The sequence below is a fragment of the Pollachius pollachius genome (assembly GCF_949987615.1).
Source record: "Pollachius pollachius genome assembly, chromosome: 10".
In the NCBI taxonomy this organism is placed as follows: Eukaryota; Metazoa; Chordata; class Actinopteri; order Gadiformes; family Gadidae; genus Pollachius; species Pollachius pollachius.
In genome coordinates, this window is record NC_136943.1 from 17,028,824 (window position 1) to 17,045,875 (window position 17,052).

Consider the following 17,052-nt stretch of genomic DNA (forward strand, 5'->3'; position numbering starts at 1 on the left):
AAGTGTCAGCATTAGGGCGATGCAGAAGGTCCCTTTATACTCCTGCAGGTGCCCTTGAGCAAGGCACTAGTGGACCAGGAGTTGGTCCCTGGGCACTGTACTATGGCTGCCCACTGATCCTAGTGCTGCTAGGGATGGTTAAATGCTCATAGTACTAGTGATGGTTAAATTATCCTGCTAATGAAAGTACAGTACAGTGCTTGTAACACACAAAAGACTCGGAGGCATCAACACGACAACACCGTAGCCCAAGTCAGAAGTCATGACCAGAATTAAGAGTTCCTTCTTACACTGCTCACACAACGGAAGAAAGAAAATGTCAAAGAAGAACAAGCTCGTCTTTTTCTATGGACTGAGCTCTCCTCGCTTCCTCATCGATCTGTCAGGTCGCTGGTCCAGAGAGAACGGGCCAAGGGAATCAAGACTCCTTAGTGAATTCATTTTAAGGACTTCTATGAATTTGTCCCGTTTGACTGACTCATATCTGTTTACCTTTGGATGTAAGCAATGTAAATGTAAGAATATAAGAATCTTCACCCTACGGTGGAGTTATGAGACTTATGGTCAACCCTGGGGTGTTTCAGTGGTCACCATGCCAACTGCTGCCCTCCTCCATTTAGCTCCTGATTCACTCTGGAGGAGTGAATCAGGAGCAACACCAAGACAACGTGCCACACACTAAGGAAGATCTAATAGAGAGAAACAGGAGGAAGTACGTAAGAAAAAGTTTCCTCATTCTCTGTTCAATTGGGACATTTTTCCTCTTTAGATAAACTCCATCTGAACAGAAGAATCAAATGGGTAAATGTGCATGTAGGTATATCAGTATGCTTCAAAAAGAGTAGTATAATTGGCAATTTGATCCTGTTCTTTCACTGTATTTTATCGTTGGTTTGAACTAGTTGTACTTCATTCTTTATTAAACAAAAGGCATTATTAAGATAAACAATGCACATTCTTTTTAACAAGATCTTTTTACTAGGGGAGGAGGAGAGGTTGGGGTCAGGTATAGGGAGGAGGTGGGGATCGACAGTGATAGACTAGGTGGGGGCTGAAGGGGCCATGGAGCTGGTTGGTAGTGTGCTGGGGTGTACAGGATGTGTTATTTGGGACAGTGGAGATGAGGTGTGCGTTGCAGTGTTCCCTGTAAGCTCACATTGCTTACTGCTCCGGAATGCCCCAGCACACAACAAACATCTTTGACGCATGAAATAAAACACCTGGCCTTTTATATTTGTTGTGCTTCTGAGAGGCACTGTAACCACAGTGTTGAATTGTAAATAAAGTAACCTGAGCATCCGACTGATTAGTATGTTGGGGTGTAAGGAACAATATCATCTATAAAACCATGCTGAGCGATATCCAGCCAATAATACGTTGAGGTTCAAGTTTGCTTATTTAGACAGCCAATGACGTCATTAACAATGCTTTATTGTCAATCAGCTGTTGTTTTCTCAATAGTATCCAGTCTCAGTGCCGAGAAATGTCGACCAGAGAGACAGAGAGACAGCCAATGAGAGCGCAACCCTCAGAGCAAACGATTGAGTCGGAGCAGAGTGGTTTCTCTAAATGACTTATTCTGGTAACTGTGACAAAACGGTACAAATGACCATGTTGAAGATTATGTTCGACATTCACCACATAAAGAATGATGCAAAACAAAAAATTACCAATATATGTGTAATTTATTGAGAAAGGGCCATCTATTTATCGGCTTCCTCCTTGTTGACATGGCTAATTGGCCGAAAGCGCTTTCTGTAATGGCACTACTTCAAAATAAAATATTGGGCAAAAGACTGGATAGGAATAAAGAGTCATCTGAACTTAGAAAACATTTGGTACAATCACATACAGCAATCATACAAGAAACAATAAAACAAACCATATATAATCTGAGGCTTAGATGTGAGTTCCGAAAGCTGATTGCCACTCTGTCTCCCGATAAAACCAAAGTATTGGTTAACCTCCTCAGGATGTCATAAAGGGGATCGTGGCCGTGCCCTATCATTTGGAACCCTGGCCTGTCCCTTCCCAGAGGGGGTTAGTTGAACCTTTAAACACTTTCCCCGCAGGGGTTCATTGAACAGGCACATTCCAACAAATACAGAGACACAGAATGCGAAAATAGAATTTCCCATTACAAATTGCATTCAAGAATTTAGAATATGGTGCCAGAAAACCATTAGCAACCTCTGCTGGAGAGCAGAGGCTGATGACATTCGCATGGTGGAAGCTTATATGATCCAAAACAATAACAGCAGCCTGATCAAACCACTCTCCTTCTCAGGGATAAGATCTCTGTGGAGGGCATCCCAGAACGTCAGGGTTGTTTCAGAGTGTTCTATGGCACGATTCTTGGGATGTGTATACTCACAGCAATCTCAGATATTGCAGCGCATTTTTTAATATTGCCCTTGCGGAGGCCCTGCACCTTACTTACTGCTTAAAGGCCTATATAATATTTGGGCTGCGCCTCCTGCCTGTGGCAAGATTGGAACCAGCTTCATCAACAAAGCGAATGTTATGAAGTACTGCACTTCCTTCAAGCTCAATTATACTTGTTACAGTGAAAAAATAAATAAATTCTCAAATCAGTTTTACAATAGAATTATACTTTTACAGCAAAGTAAAATGTTACGTGTTCTTCTCTGAAACTATTCTGTAAGAACAATATACAGTGATGAAGGCAAACGCTCACCACTGTACACTATACTGTAGGAACAATATTCAGGCAATGATGAAGGCAAACCTCCACCACTGATCACTATACTGGGGGGAGTGACCTGCTCGCTAAATTACTCTCAAATGGTGCGTTGTACAGTGGTTTCATAGTTATCTGATGTCTTCTAAACACTATCTATCTAGTGTAGCGTGGCCGACGGGGTGAGCCCATCGTCCTCAAACAACCCCCAGGATCCCTCCCAATGTGAGGGCATTATTTGCCAACACCTTGTCAAAGATCTGTTGCTCTTGTTGAAGTACAAACACTTCTCTTCTGCCACCAGCCCAAGGTAGTCGTCTCGTCCTACACATTGGAACTCACTGATATATATGTACTGAACTGGAAAGCACCCTTCTGTGCTGTGCTGTGTGCCTTATTTCTTACAGCATGCGTTACAGACATCCGTTGACTTTTTTTGGACGTATAATTCTACTACAGATACAGTAATATACAGTATACTGTAATTACAGTAATTCTACTGTATTTGGTTTACTATGTAATTCTGCTAATTTAAGAAACATAGTATGGTTTACTTTGGCCCATTGTTGGGCCATGGTTAGTTACATGGTCCACGTTTGTGGCCCGTACTTCTCGGACAGCTCTGTGTCGTACCTTCCTCTATTGTGCTGGGTTCCCCTCAGTAAACCACATGAATCATTACTCCTTATCCTCAGCCCTTCTCGTTATGTAACGGGCCAGGTTCCTCCATGCTCAGAAACTGTAGCAGTTCTGCTGTGGTCAAGCTCTTTAAATATATTTGGCAAAATCCATACTCACGAATAGTACCTGTCAGCTAACTGGACATAATATGTGATTGGTTGATCATATCCCCATTCGTTAGTGAAGTTGAAGTTTCACCTGGCAATTTAACAAATTGATAGACCAAATGATATTCATGTGCCTGACAGATTTTGACAATTTAATTGACTATTGTGCGTGTCGTGTTTTTGAGACTAAAGCTATTCAACTGAGAACCAATATAAGAAGTTTTGATCTGTACGATATTTTCAATGGGTAATAGGGCAAATTGTAGACAATTCTAGTTACTGATTTGCAAAGATGTGCTAAAACATTGTCCCTTTGTTTTAAATAAGTGCCCAGAGGTTTTCACAGGATGATTTTAATATATTCATTATCATTCTACTATTGTGTCAAATCAATTGAGAACAACTCATGCATGTATATAACATGCATTTTGGTCAATTTGATATTAATCGGATATTTCTAAACAAACACATTTAATTTACAACTGGATTTAGCGTCTCCATAGTCACATGAGTTATTGCTCTCCTTCCGACTTATAGTGAATTAGAAAGGCATTGTTGGACCACCTGAAGCAGTTCCACATGACGTGCCCTCGCTCTCACTAGGTTTGTTCCTGAGGAGAATGCATTTATTATTATTTTATAAATAAATACTGAGCACTCAGAAACCAGGGGGCCCAACACTCAGGAACCAGGGGGCCCAACACTCAGGAACCAGGGGGCCAAACACTCAGGAACCAGGGGGCCAAACACTCAGGAACCAGGGAGCCAAACACTCAGGAACCAGGGGGCCAAACACTCAGGAACCAGGGGGCCAACACATCACAAGTAGGAACCAGGCGGCCCAACAACACAAGGAGGAACCAGGCGGCCCGACAACACAACACGAGAAGTAACCAGCGGGCCAACTCAAGGAGGAACCAGGGGTCCCAGCAACACAACACAAGGAGGATTCAGGGGCCAAACAACGCAACACAAGGAGACACCAGGGGGCCAACACAAGGAGGAACCAGGGGGGCAGCAACACAACACAAGGAGGAACCAGGGGGGCAGCAACACAACCCAAGGAGGAACCAGGGGGGCAGCAACACAACACAAGGAGGAACCAGGGGGGCAGCAACACAACACAAGGAGGAACCAGGGGGGCAGCAACACAACACAAGGAGGAACCAGGGGGGCAGCAACACAACACAAGGAGGAACCAGGGGGCCAGCAACACAACACAAGGAGGAACCAGGGGGGCAGCAACACAACACAAGGAGGAACCAGGGGGCCAGCAACACAACACAAGGAGGAACCAGGGGGGCAGCAACACAACACAAGGAGGAACCAGGGGGGCAGCAACACAACACAAGGAGGAACCAGGGGGGCAGCAACACAACACAAGGAGGAACCAGGGGGCCAACACAACACAAAGGGCCTAGGACACAGCGGTGTCCTACTTAAAATATCAAAATAGCAAAGACTTTACGACAAAGCATGCTGAGAAAAATGACTCTCCTTCAACAGAAGTAGATATATCAAACAAAAGAGTTTAGCACACGGCATGCAGTTCGGCACGGTTTCCTACCTAACCATGACATTCATTAAATCAGCACGTAACAGCGTTGTGAGATCTTATTATTCCCATCAGGGATCTACACCTGCCACACTGGACAGGAAACATGGTGGGCCAAACCTTGAATTGATATTACTATTGGCCGCAGAACAGTTGGACTGTGATTACAATGTTCCTTGATGCTCCAAATAAATCGAACATCTGCTAAAATGTTGAATTGATAAAGATAAAACCTACTTAGGACCCCTCCACCAGCCCTACCCTGCTGGATGTCTTCACCGTGGTACATGTGACCTCCAGGTAACATCCTGTATGTTAGCCAGACTAAAACCCAAATACACATTTGCAATTTAAGAAGAAAGATAAACATCCAATGACAACGCTAATTTAATATTGAAAGCCCTAGTTGTTGCCTTCTGTGAATGTCAAACCATACATCGGCAACGCTGGAGTGAAAAATCGATGCATCTGTCCCATTTTCAGATATGTTGGCCCATCTTTTCCCGTATGACATTGGTTCCTGATGCTCTCTCTTAATGGATAAGTGGTAATTTGATTAGGAAAACAAATGTGGGTTGAAATACTATCACACTCTGCGAATGACTGATCTCACCAAAGACTATTGAATTCCACAAATGATGGAGTTTGCTAAATGGCTTTGGGATCTATGAAAGATTGATCTCCTTTGGGATGGGGGTACGAAAACAATTGAACCGAAACAACAAAAAAGCACACAGCCGTGCATGCATGTTATTAACAAACACAAATGCACCGGCCTGCCCTTGCACAAACTATGCAACAATACAAAACCACACAGGTGTATCCATGACTATAACACACAAATGAGTGCATACACACACGCATCAATACACAAGAAGGCATTCACAAGCTGGCGAACCAAACATGGTGTTCGTAGACACCTCCACACAACAGCAGTGATCTAAACAGCTACTGCTGCTGCTGGGAATATTTATTGCTCCCTGTAAAAGATGCTGACATTATATTTCATGTGTGGGGCCAGCAGGTGTTTCTGTATGCGGTTGCATGTGGGTAGGGGTGTGCACGCATTAGTGCTCACATAGATATCTGTATGGTTGCAATAGAAGGAATTATGTGTTGTAGCGGGATGCTTTGGTGTTTGTGTGGGTGTACATACGTTGGTTTCGCATATAGATCATCGCAACAGAGTTTACTTTTGTGAAGACTACCATCTTCAACTGAACTTTTTTCATTTAATATTTAAACCCACGCTTAAAAAGACATGGCTATATTAAAATTAGCAGGATATTGAAGCTTTTGTCACGACTGCTTATTTTTAAGATGTATTTAAGATAGATATATATATAATTTGTATTTATGTACAATTATTTGGAACACTTGGGGGCACTGTTCTCCCAGTCTTAACATAGTGTACTTATCTTGGGGACAGAAAAAAGAAAGTATTGGAAGAGAACATGGAAATGGTTAAAACCTATGTTATTATATATATATATTTATATATATATATATATATATATATATATATATATATATATATATATATATACAGGGTGCGATTTGTGAAAAAACCAGAGGGGGGGATAATTTAGAGAAACATTTTAAAATGTTTCAAAATGAAGACGGACCCTGTGTATTTTGGTTGTTAATTATTACGATGTAATGGTGAAAATACTTTGGGTGGGGGGGATAATTTTTATCCCCACCGAGGATAAAAATAATTCAGCAGAGGGTAGGACGTGTAAACCAGAGGGGGGGATAATCCCCACCATCCCCACCGGCAAATCGCACCCTGGTTATATATAAACACACACAATCGAACACAGTGGAACTGTTTATTTGATGCATGGGTTCCCAGTGCAAATTTGCACTGGGAACCCCCCCCCCCCCCCCCCCCCCACACACACACACACACACACACACACACACACACACACACATACACACACACACACACACACACACACACACACACACACACACTCAAAATGAACATTTATGGGATAAATTTTCCTATTATTGTTGTGGGCCAAAAGTCAACCATACATTAGCAATTTGTAAAAATATATTGCTTGTATATGGCATGATTATTGTTTTTTTGCATGAAATGTGCATCACAAGACTATCCTGGCACCTATTTTCTGAGCGGGTCGCTTGCAAAAATCACCTAGCTATGTATCCAAAGAAGGCAAAACACTGTTTGCTGAAAACAACATCGAAGCTCTGCAATAAAATTCAGAAACAAAAATCCCATGAAACTGGATGAGAAAGGTAGGGGGTGTTTCATTATCTCATTCATTATAGCAAGTTGTAACCCTGAGTTAATAGTGTTTTTTGCTCATGCAGGCCCCAAGTGTTGCTGGGAATCAATGCAACAAGACTACTTAGCACTGAACTGGACAGTCACAATTAAATTGTTTGAAATGTTTACCCGTGTTGTTATTTTAAAGCAGGGTTAGGCTGATATTTAATATGATTCAATGATATTCATTTAATTTCCACAAACGTGGGCTGAAACCGAAAAGCTAGGTCTACTCGATTTCAACTTAAAAACCTGATAGTTGACTATTCCTGCATTCCTCCCTCATTTCTTGTTAGATGTAACATCCACTCAAATGCTTGTTTTGTAGCCTGTGTTTTATTGCAATTGCATGCATTCATTGCATAAATCCAATTGTTGTACATGCCTATACAGGCTATTTAATTGCTAAAGTAGCTAAATAGCCTATTACAACAAATATGCGGCCCCAGACAGCTATCCACAACCCATTTCCAACCAAAAATGGCACTTTACAAAGAAAAGGTTGCCGACCCCTGATCTAGAGTCTACCTGCAGGATTATGTATAGATTCTGGGTGAATAAGAGCTATGGGGCCCTATTTTAATGGTCTGAAAAGCAAGTGAGAAGCGCAAAACGGAAGTTGCTTTGTGGGCAGATCTCTGGCGCTGTTGCTATTATTTGCGTGTGTTTAAACAGATGGGTACACACACGCACTCCCGCATTCATTCATTAAATATTCATACATGGACAACCCACGCGTTAAAGGCCAGGGGGGAGGAATTGCTGCCATACACCGCCAAGACCTCCACCCTCGGGCCCTCCCCATCCCTGCTGCATCATCTTTTGAACACCTGGTTTTTAAACTCCCTGGCCCAAAACATTGCTATCATCTACCGTCCTCCAAAACCCAACCCATCCTTTCTGTCAGATTTCTCTGACTTCTTCACCCAACTGTCCCTCATCTCTTCATCCATTTTGCTCCTAGGCGATTTTGATATTCACATTGACTCCCCGGACTGCAAAGCTACAACCTACTTTCTGGATATACTCAACTGCTTCAACCTGACCCAACATGTACATTTCCCCACCCACAGCCATGGACACATTCTGGACCTGGTCTGTTCCATCGGCATCCACATAGACCAACTCTCACACACCGACCTCACCATCTCCGACCACCTAGCTACCATTATAGAGATCAACACTCCCACCCCACAACCCAAACAACAACGCTCTATGTATATCCTATGTATATCCGACACTCTAGCCACACTCTGTCCACCAGCCTCAACCAGCTGGCACCCGTAAAAACAAAACTCGTCAAATTCACTCACTCTGCCCCCTGGTGCACTCCTGAACTATACAAACTGAAGAAACAACGCAGACAACTGGAACTGGCCTTCTCAAAAAAACTGGACTCACTGTACACAACCAAGCCTACAAAGAGCGCGCCCATCTGTACCAGACTGCGCTCAATGAAGCCCGCTCCACCTTCTAGTCCATGGTCCTCCCCTCTGGCTCCTCAAACCCCTGCACTCTGTTGTCCACCATAAACAAATTCCTAAAACCAATGGACAATATCCCATACTCCTTCACCCCAGACAAATGCAATAATTTCCTATCATTTTTTCACAAAATAATTGAAAACATACACAGCCAGCTAACCACCTCCTCTCTCTCCCCCCCCCCCCCCCCCGACCTGGAACCCTCAGACCCCCGACCTGCAGACCAAAGGTTTTCCTCCTTCTCACCCATAACAGCATCTGACCTCTCCAAAATGCTATCTGGCATTAAACTCTCTTCCTGCCCCTTGGATCCCATCCCCTCTACCCTTGTCAAGCCTGTCTCCCAAATCTTACCCCACTCATCACTGACATTTTAAACTCCTCCCTCCCCTCTGGTACAGTACCCCCTTCTTTCAAACTTGCTGCCATCACACCAATCCACAAAAAGCCCGGCCTGGACCCTGAAAACCCTGACAATTTCCGACCTATTTCAAACCTCCCATTTCTCCCCAAACTACTTGAACGTTCTGTCGCCAGTCAGCTCAAACAACATCTTCACTCAAACCAACTGTATGAAACATTTCAATCCGGCTTCAGAACTCATCACAGCACAGAAACAGCTCTTCTCAAAGTAACCAATGGCCTCCTGCTCGCCTCTGACTCTGGCTCACTCAACACTCTCCTCCTCCTCAACCTCAGCTCCGTATTGGACAGCATCGACCACACCATGCTGCAACCGTGCTGCAACCATGCATTGGCATCGCCGGCGCCGCATTTTCCTGGCTCACATCATACCTTTCAGACAGATTCCACTTCATTTCCATCAATAATTGCAAATCCATAACCACCCCAGTCACACATGTTGTCCCCCAAGGTTCCGTACTTGGTCCCCTTCTGTTCATCCTCTACATTCTTCCCCTTGGTCACATCATGCGCCACCACGGACTACAATTTCACTGTTACGCCGATGATACAAAGCTTTATATCTCCACAGCAACCATCACTCCTGCCATTCTCTTTACCCTCACAAACTGTCTTACTGCAATAAAAACCTGGATGAACAACATTTTTCTCAAACTCAACTGCAATAAATCGGAAATCATCATCATTGGCCCCAAATCCCGTCTCCCCTCCACCCTAGACTTTTCACTATGCATTGATTGACACACAGTCACTCACTCTTCCCTGGTCTCCCAGGGAGTCATCCTGGATCCCACTCTCTCCTTCAAATCCCACATCAAGAACATCACCAAAATATCTTTCTTCCACCTCCGTACCATTGCACGCCTTCGACCCATTCTCTCACCCTCCACTGCAGAAACATTCATTCATGCCATTGTCACCTCCAGACTGGATTACTGCAACAGCATTCTCTACGGCCTCCCCTCCACAAACTCCAATATGTTCAGAACTCTGCTGCCATATTACTCACCCACACCCGCTCTAGAGAACACATCACTCCCATCCTCAAACAACTTCAATGGCTCCCAATACAGCACCGAATTAATTTCAAGATCCTGCTCATAACCTACAAAGCCCTCAATAACCTTGCCCCCCCCCACCTTACCGACCTCCTCAAATGTCACTCCCCCACTCAGATCATCTAAAACCAACCTTCTGACCCCCATCACAAGATCAAAGCACTGCACCCTAGGAGACAGAGCTTTTGCCATTTCTGCCCCAACCCTCTGGAACTCCCTCCCCCCAAACATCGAAACTCAGACTCAATAAACTCATTCAAAAGCTAACTCAAAACTCACCTCTTCAAGAAAGCATATGACCCCTGACCCACCCATACCATCCCTGACTGTATTCCAAACCTCATTTTGAATTTGTTTTGTATCTTATTTTCCTGTTTTTTATCTTTATGTACTGTATATTCTATGTGATGTGAAGCGTCTTTGAGTGACCTCTAAAAAAGCGCTATATAAATCCTATCAATTATTATTAATTATTCTTTTAAACACACACATGCGCACCCGCATTCATTCATCCTTTTAAACACTCACTCGCGGTCAAACAATGTTTTCTCACGATCAAACAATGTTTTCTCACAATCAAATACTCATCAATCCTAAAAGTTATGGGCTTGTTCATGATGCCTGTCAAGAAAATATGGGTTACTGTATGGTGTTTGCAGATGAATTGATATAAAAGTAGGCCTACAACTTACTACCGCTGTATCAGCAGTTTTTTCCCAAATAATTTTACCGTTTAACGTTATCATTTACCCTAAAACAACATTATTTTTTGGAAGGCCTATTTTGCTCAAGTTTCTTATTGTTATGATTATTATTACTATTTTATTATTATGATTTGAACGCATGGTATAGCCTACTACACTGTTTATTCATGCAGCCCCTATTGAAAAAAATTGTTCCCACAATCCAAATCATCATCATAATATTGGTGTGTAAGCTTATGTTGCAGTTCCGACCTGCCATTGTACGTAAAAATAGCAACACCAACTGCGCTATCCGCTAGTGCACTTAGACCATGGCCTCGTTTCCCGATAATGATGGATCTTCTCTCGTACGATGATTCTCACGATGGATCTTGCGAACCATCATGAATTTCTTTGCAGCGTTTCCTGAAGCTCCTCTTAACATGAACGCGGATAAGATTGTAAGGATTGTAGGATTGTAACTGTCCCCTGACACGGTGCTGAAACGGGCTATGTAGGAGGGGGAGATGCAGGAATGTCGCAGGAAAATGGGGTTAAAAAGGGTTAAAATATCTCCCCACAAGGCCAACAGCAGAGTAGCCTACAAAAAGAATAGACTGCAATAATATGAATATTAAAACACAATTGATTAGGCCTAGGCCGACATATGCTATATCAGTCCTAATCCTGAACGCACTGTGCATACATTCTTTCACGGCATTTCCCCCCCTGAAATAATTCCATGTTACAAAAATCCAAAATAGCTTGTGTGACAACTACATTTATCTTAATGTGCTGATTTCTGAAACATACTTTGCACAGCAAAGAGAGCCGACTTTATCTGATTCCGCATAAGATTTCATTGATTGGCGCGCACTCTCTAGTCTAGAATTTTTGTAGACATTAAAAATGCAACGTTCCATTCATTCATTATCATTCAAACGCAGAGGCTAGGCATTGACACATGGCTATTGCTGACCCGATTAGGAGAGCTTGGTCTAGATCCTGCCATAGGTGTTTAGGGAAGTAGCCTAAAGTAGGTATTTTTACCCTGCCAAGCCGGTTTGGTCGCAGCTTGGCACGCCCGGCGATTCCACCTTCTTATCTCAAGTTTCCTGTGTAAATCCCCCGTTTGTCATGTCGCGGGCTTTCTTGGTTCACTGGGGAAGGTGGGGCTGTGCACGGAGTCTCTGACCTCTTTAGAATAATTTGTATTATTGCATACTCCGGAATGCTTTAATTTTTTTATGAATCAAGACACTTGCATGCAATAATGAGTTCACTCAATAATGAGTGTATACTACAAACGCGATTAACTATGGTCAGGGATGTTCGTTATTGTCTAGACAGGGTCCAATAAATAGTGAACTTCATCACAGCCTCACCGAAGCGCCTGCAGTGCTTAATGCAAACAATCGCAACAAAAAACGCCTGCAGAAATTCTCTGACACCCGCTGGTCTCAGCATGATTCATGTCTACAGTAGCCTATGTCTTCTGTCATTGATCAATATGAGGACATTTTAACCATGATGGTTGAATTAAAATCAGAGGGAGACAGCAAGTGCAGCTCGAAAGCGACCTCCCACACAAGAGCAATGGAATCATTTGATTTTATTAAATGCCTTGTGACGTGGCGTTTGATCGGTACATTTCGGCTGTGCATGTATTTTTGGAATTTTAAATTGCTGAAAAAAAAAAAAAAAAAAAAAAAAAATGTTGTTGTTGACTTCTAACATATCTCTATCTTTGCTGTTTAAATCTAACAGTAGTCTATGAGTAATATATCGGCGGTAACCACTGTTTTTGGTTGCGAAATTGCGCCAGCTGCATTCCGTGGTATTGGATGTGTTTTAATAAAACACATCCAATGTGTGTCCGCTGGTGACGCCACTGAGGCTATAGTAGGCTAACGATGCTCTTAGCATCCTACGAGTACCCCTGGAGTCCTTGTCAGCTACGAGCATTTTCATGACGTTTGATACCAATGATGCTTTCGGGAAACGGTGTGAAAACTGTACGTTGCTCGTACAACGCACTTACGACGCGCGACACTCGTACGTCCACTTAGGCTAACGATGCTTTCGGGAAACGGGGCCCGGTGCTGTGTCCCAATATCCATACTGCCATGAGTACACTTAACCCTAGTACACTATCCGCACTCACTAAGTGCGCTGATTTTCAGATGTCGGTGTTGTTCCAAATCGAATGCTCCACGGTGCAGTAACCGGAAATTACGATTGCGACTGCCGCCGCGGCTCCTCCCCCGCAATAAACATCCCGCTTTGAACGGTGAACTCTTTATGCCTAGCAGCTATAAAAAGCTATTAAAGTTATAAAAACTACAAAATGTCTCTATTAATGTAGGCTATGTGGAAATTGCGCCGACGTTGGCTCAGCCTGGCTCCACCCTCTTCCGCTACGTAGCTAAGATGGCTGCCGTTGAGTACGAAAAGTGTACATCGATCCACACTTCGCGGCACGACCGTTTTGAGTACTCCATCCGGGTCCTCTCAGTACACTTATTTTCGCCCCGATCTTAATTGGAACGACCTACGTACTCAAACTAAGTATAGCAAGTACGGATAGTATGGATATTGGAACACAGCAAAGGTATTTTTCGGTCAGTTGCACGACTGCTTTATCGATCTGTAAGATAGCACCATGTAGCATTTGCGACGGAACCAACCTCTGCTTTGCGCTGACACACCTCTCAGGGCGCAAGTTTAGTAGCGTGAGTTTGCTGCGGAGGAAAATCAGCTTTGCGCCGGGTGCAAACTAGCAACGATACATGGCGTCGGTGTGGAAAGTAAATTGCGCTGGGTGCAAGATAGGGCCCATGGTTTCTAACCACTTTCAAATCAATACTTAAACCAATGACAAGGATCTGTTTGGATGGATATCAACCCCATGGACCCCGTCCGGCCTTCAGTAATCCAATGTTCCATAGCTGCAGACCGGCACTTTGGACCCTGAAACAGCGCACTCTCGCAGTACGCTGCCACGGTGTGTGTGTGTGTGCGTGTGTGTGTGCAAGTGTGTGTGCAAGTGTGAGTATGTGTGTTTGTGTCGCACAAGGCTACGTCAATTACAAATCATTTGTCAATGTCACTTTCTGCACCTCTGCTTCTTTTCTCCCATCCATAGCTCTCCCATTCTCCCTACACACACACACACACACACACACACACACACACACACAAATGCACACCCTGGCCTCTGGTCCAGCCCCCAGCTCTGTGGGCAACAACAGCAGGAGGAGGGCATACATCTTCTAACATCACCTCGCTCAGAAACACAGAAGAAGAAGAAGAGATGAAAGGACAGCAAGTGAAAGAGAAAGTGAGGGGAAGGGGGAGTGGGACTGGGTGGTCAGATCACTCACACAACAGAGAGGAGGGAGAACACAAGAGAGCGAGTTGGACGGTGTGTGTGTGTGTGTGTGTGTGTGTGTGTGTGAAGAGGGTAAAAGGAAAGTAAATGGTTGGGGAACAAAGAATGCCGTCAGGCATCAGCAGGATGAAAACAGAGTGATGGAAAGAGAGCCAAAGGTACAGAGGGAATGAATACCAGGATACAGGGGCAGGCTTTAGTGTGTGTGTGTGTGTGTGTGTCAGGGTAGTTGGACAGCTGAACTCTAGGGAGTCTGTAATGGAAGATGGACAGCCAGTGACAGTCTGTGTGTGTGTGTGTCTGTGTGTGTGTGTGTGTGTGTGTGTGTGTAAGAGAGGGGCTCAGAGCAGGGCCTTGTGAGAGAGGAAGCATGAAAGAGGGAAATAGAGAGTGTGGGAGTGAGGGGGAGGTATTGTGTACGAGGAAGAAGAGACAGACTTATAGGACCAGGCCGCTGTGGGTTTGCATTGGGGTGTGTGGTGAGTGTGTTTGCCTGGAAGAGGCTGGCACCGTTCCCTTCTTCTTCTCACCTCACTTCCCCCCTCGCTTTTCCATGACTACTTTCTTCCTTCCTTTTCCCTCCGATGTTACCTTCCGGCGTACACCTGAATAACACCTGTCGGTGTTATTCCCTCCCCCAGGGCCAACACTAAGGCCCCGTCCACACAGAAACGATTTTTGTGTAAAAATGCAAAGGTCTTGTACGTTTGGGCTGACCATCCAGACGGACTCTGCATTTTCAGTGCCTGCAAACAGACTTTTTGAAACCGGGTACCAGAGTGAAAAAAAGAGAAAAACAATCCCCTGTAGTTTTTTTGATTTGATTTGTGTTATTGTAGCATTAAATACAGCCCCATGGTAAATTAAATAACTAACTATACATTAAAAAAAAAAATTCTGCTCAATATACAAAAAAAACTAACCAAAGATATCAAGTATCATCTGGGCCTCCACCGAGCAGGCAGGTGCTATGCAGCAGAGACTAAGGGAAGAGGGAGGGATGGCCCATTTTCTATTAGATTGATGCAAACACAGACGCAATAATTAGTCTTAGTTTGATGTCGGCCCTTGTTCTGCACCCATGAGTCAACCTTGTCGTTAAGGTGTTCTGTTATTCTCCCTTTGGCTGCAGATAAATACAGATAAGTTACCTCTGAGGGGAAACAGGCAACATTCCCATTACAGTGTTTTTTTTGTCCATGAAGGGACGCTGATGACAGTACGCCCATATCAATATGCTGCGTTGTTTATAAAATTGGGACACGGTGAGCCAAGATATATGAGCTCCCGGTTCCTCTGAAACCCAACAACAAGGCGTTCCTATTATGTGTGCTAATGTTAACAAAGCAATTAATCACGTTAATTTAGTAACTACAATAGTTAAAAACTGGCAGGGCTGTTTTTGGATATGGCACATCTGCACATACGCTCTAAATTGATTCCAAAAAAAGTTCACTACTGTGAAATACTAAGATCCTCCCTTCCAAAGACGCCCGAGCCATGAGAGCTCAGCGTCACACGTCTGCACCTCACAGAGAGGTGAGCCATGAGAGCGCAGTGTCACACATATGCAGCCCATAGAAAGGTGAGCCATGAGCCAGAGCGCAGAGCTCAGTTCACCAGTACATATGTGTTTGTCTACTGGCTGCTCGGCCACTGAAGTCACTCAGCGTGTCATGAGTGGCTGATAGGACGACTTGATTAGAGAGATTGGGGCCATATGCCTGTCCTGCCAAAGTATGCCAGACAGACAGACCGTCAGACAGTCAGACAGACATACAGACAGAGAGAGACTGTTTTTGGCACAGTTCAGACACCTCAGTCACTTTCAGTCTTCAGTCGCATGCATTGGCTCTCTGTCTTCACTCCGAAGTGCCTCGTGCAGTAGCTGCTCCAGAAAGAAATCTCAGGGGGGAGAATTCTTCTGATTATGATTCAGGTGACCGATTCAATAGGCACATTAAGAACGAGAGTATCAATTTCTTGTTGGATGGTTAACTTATACAGAGAACCTTCTTGTGTCCACTAGATGGCCATCCCATAAAAAAAAGTGGTGTTACTCCACAATAAATTATTGACATGAACCTAAAGTTGTATGTTGTAAAATATCTAACAGGATGCAAGATATGTCTGGCAACAACACACAGACAGGTGCAGCATATTAAGTCAAGTATTTTACTTTTTTTATTATTATTATTATTTTCAATAGTTAGCAGAACATTACATGGTCCCGTTTTTTTTCCAATTTTTGCTCCCTTGTCAGATTTTGCGACCTAGTGGTTCTGCGCATGTACATGACAAAACTATTGATCTGCGGTGTAGTATTGGTGTAAAAAACACATACTGTAATCTGAAATCTCCTATAAAGACGTTACTATACAGTATCAGAGTCTATCGAATCATGCTACCCTATCAAAAGTGCTACCTCATGTGTTTGGTAGCATATCTAATCTGTTGATCAATTACCTCGTTCAAACGATGCTCCCAGTACAGAAACATGTTATTTTACACTACTACTGACTCCATGTACACTGTAAGAAAATGGGGAGCATCTTTTGACACTGTATTATAACGTCTTTATTGGAGATTTCAGGGGTACAGTATTTGTATTTTACACCAATATTCGATAGCGTCGTCATGCGCATGCACAGAACCACTAGGTAGCAAAAT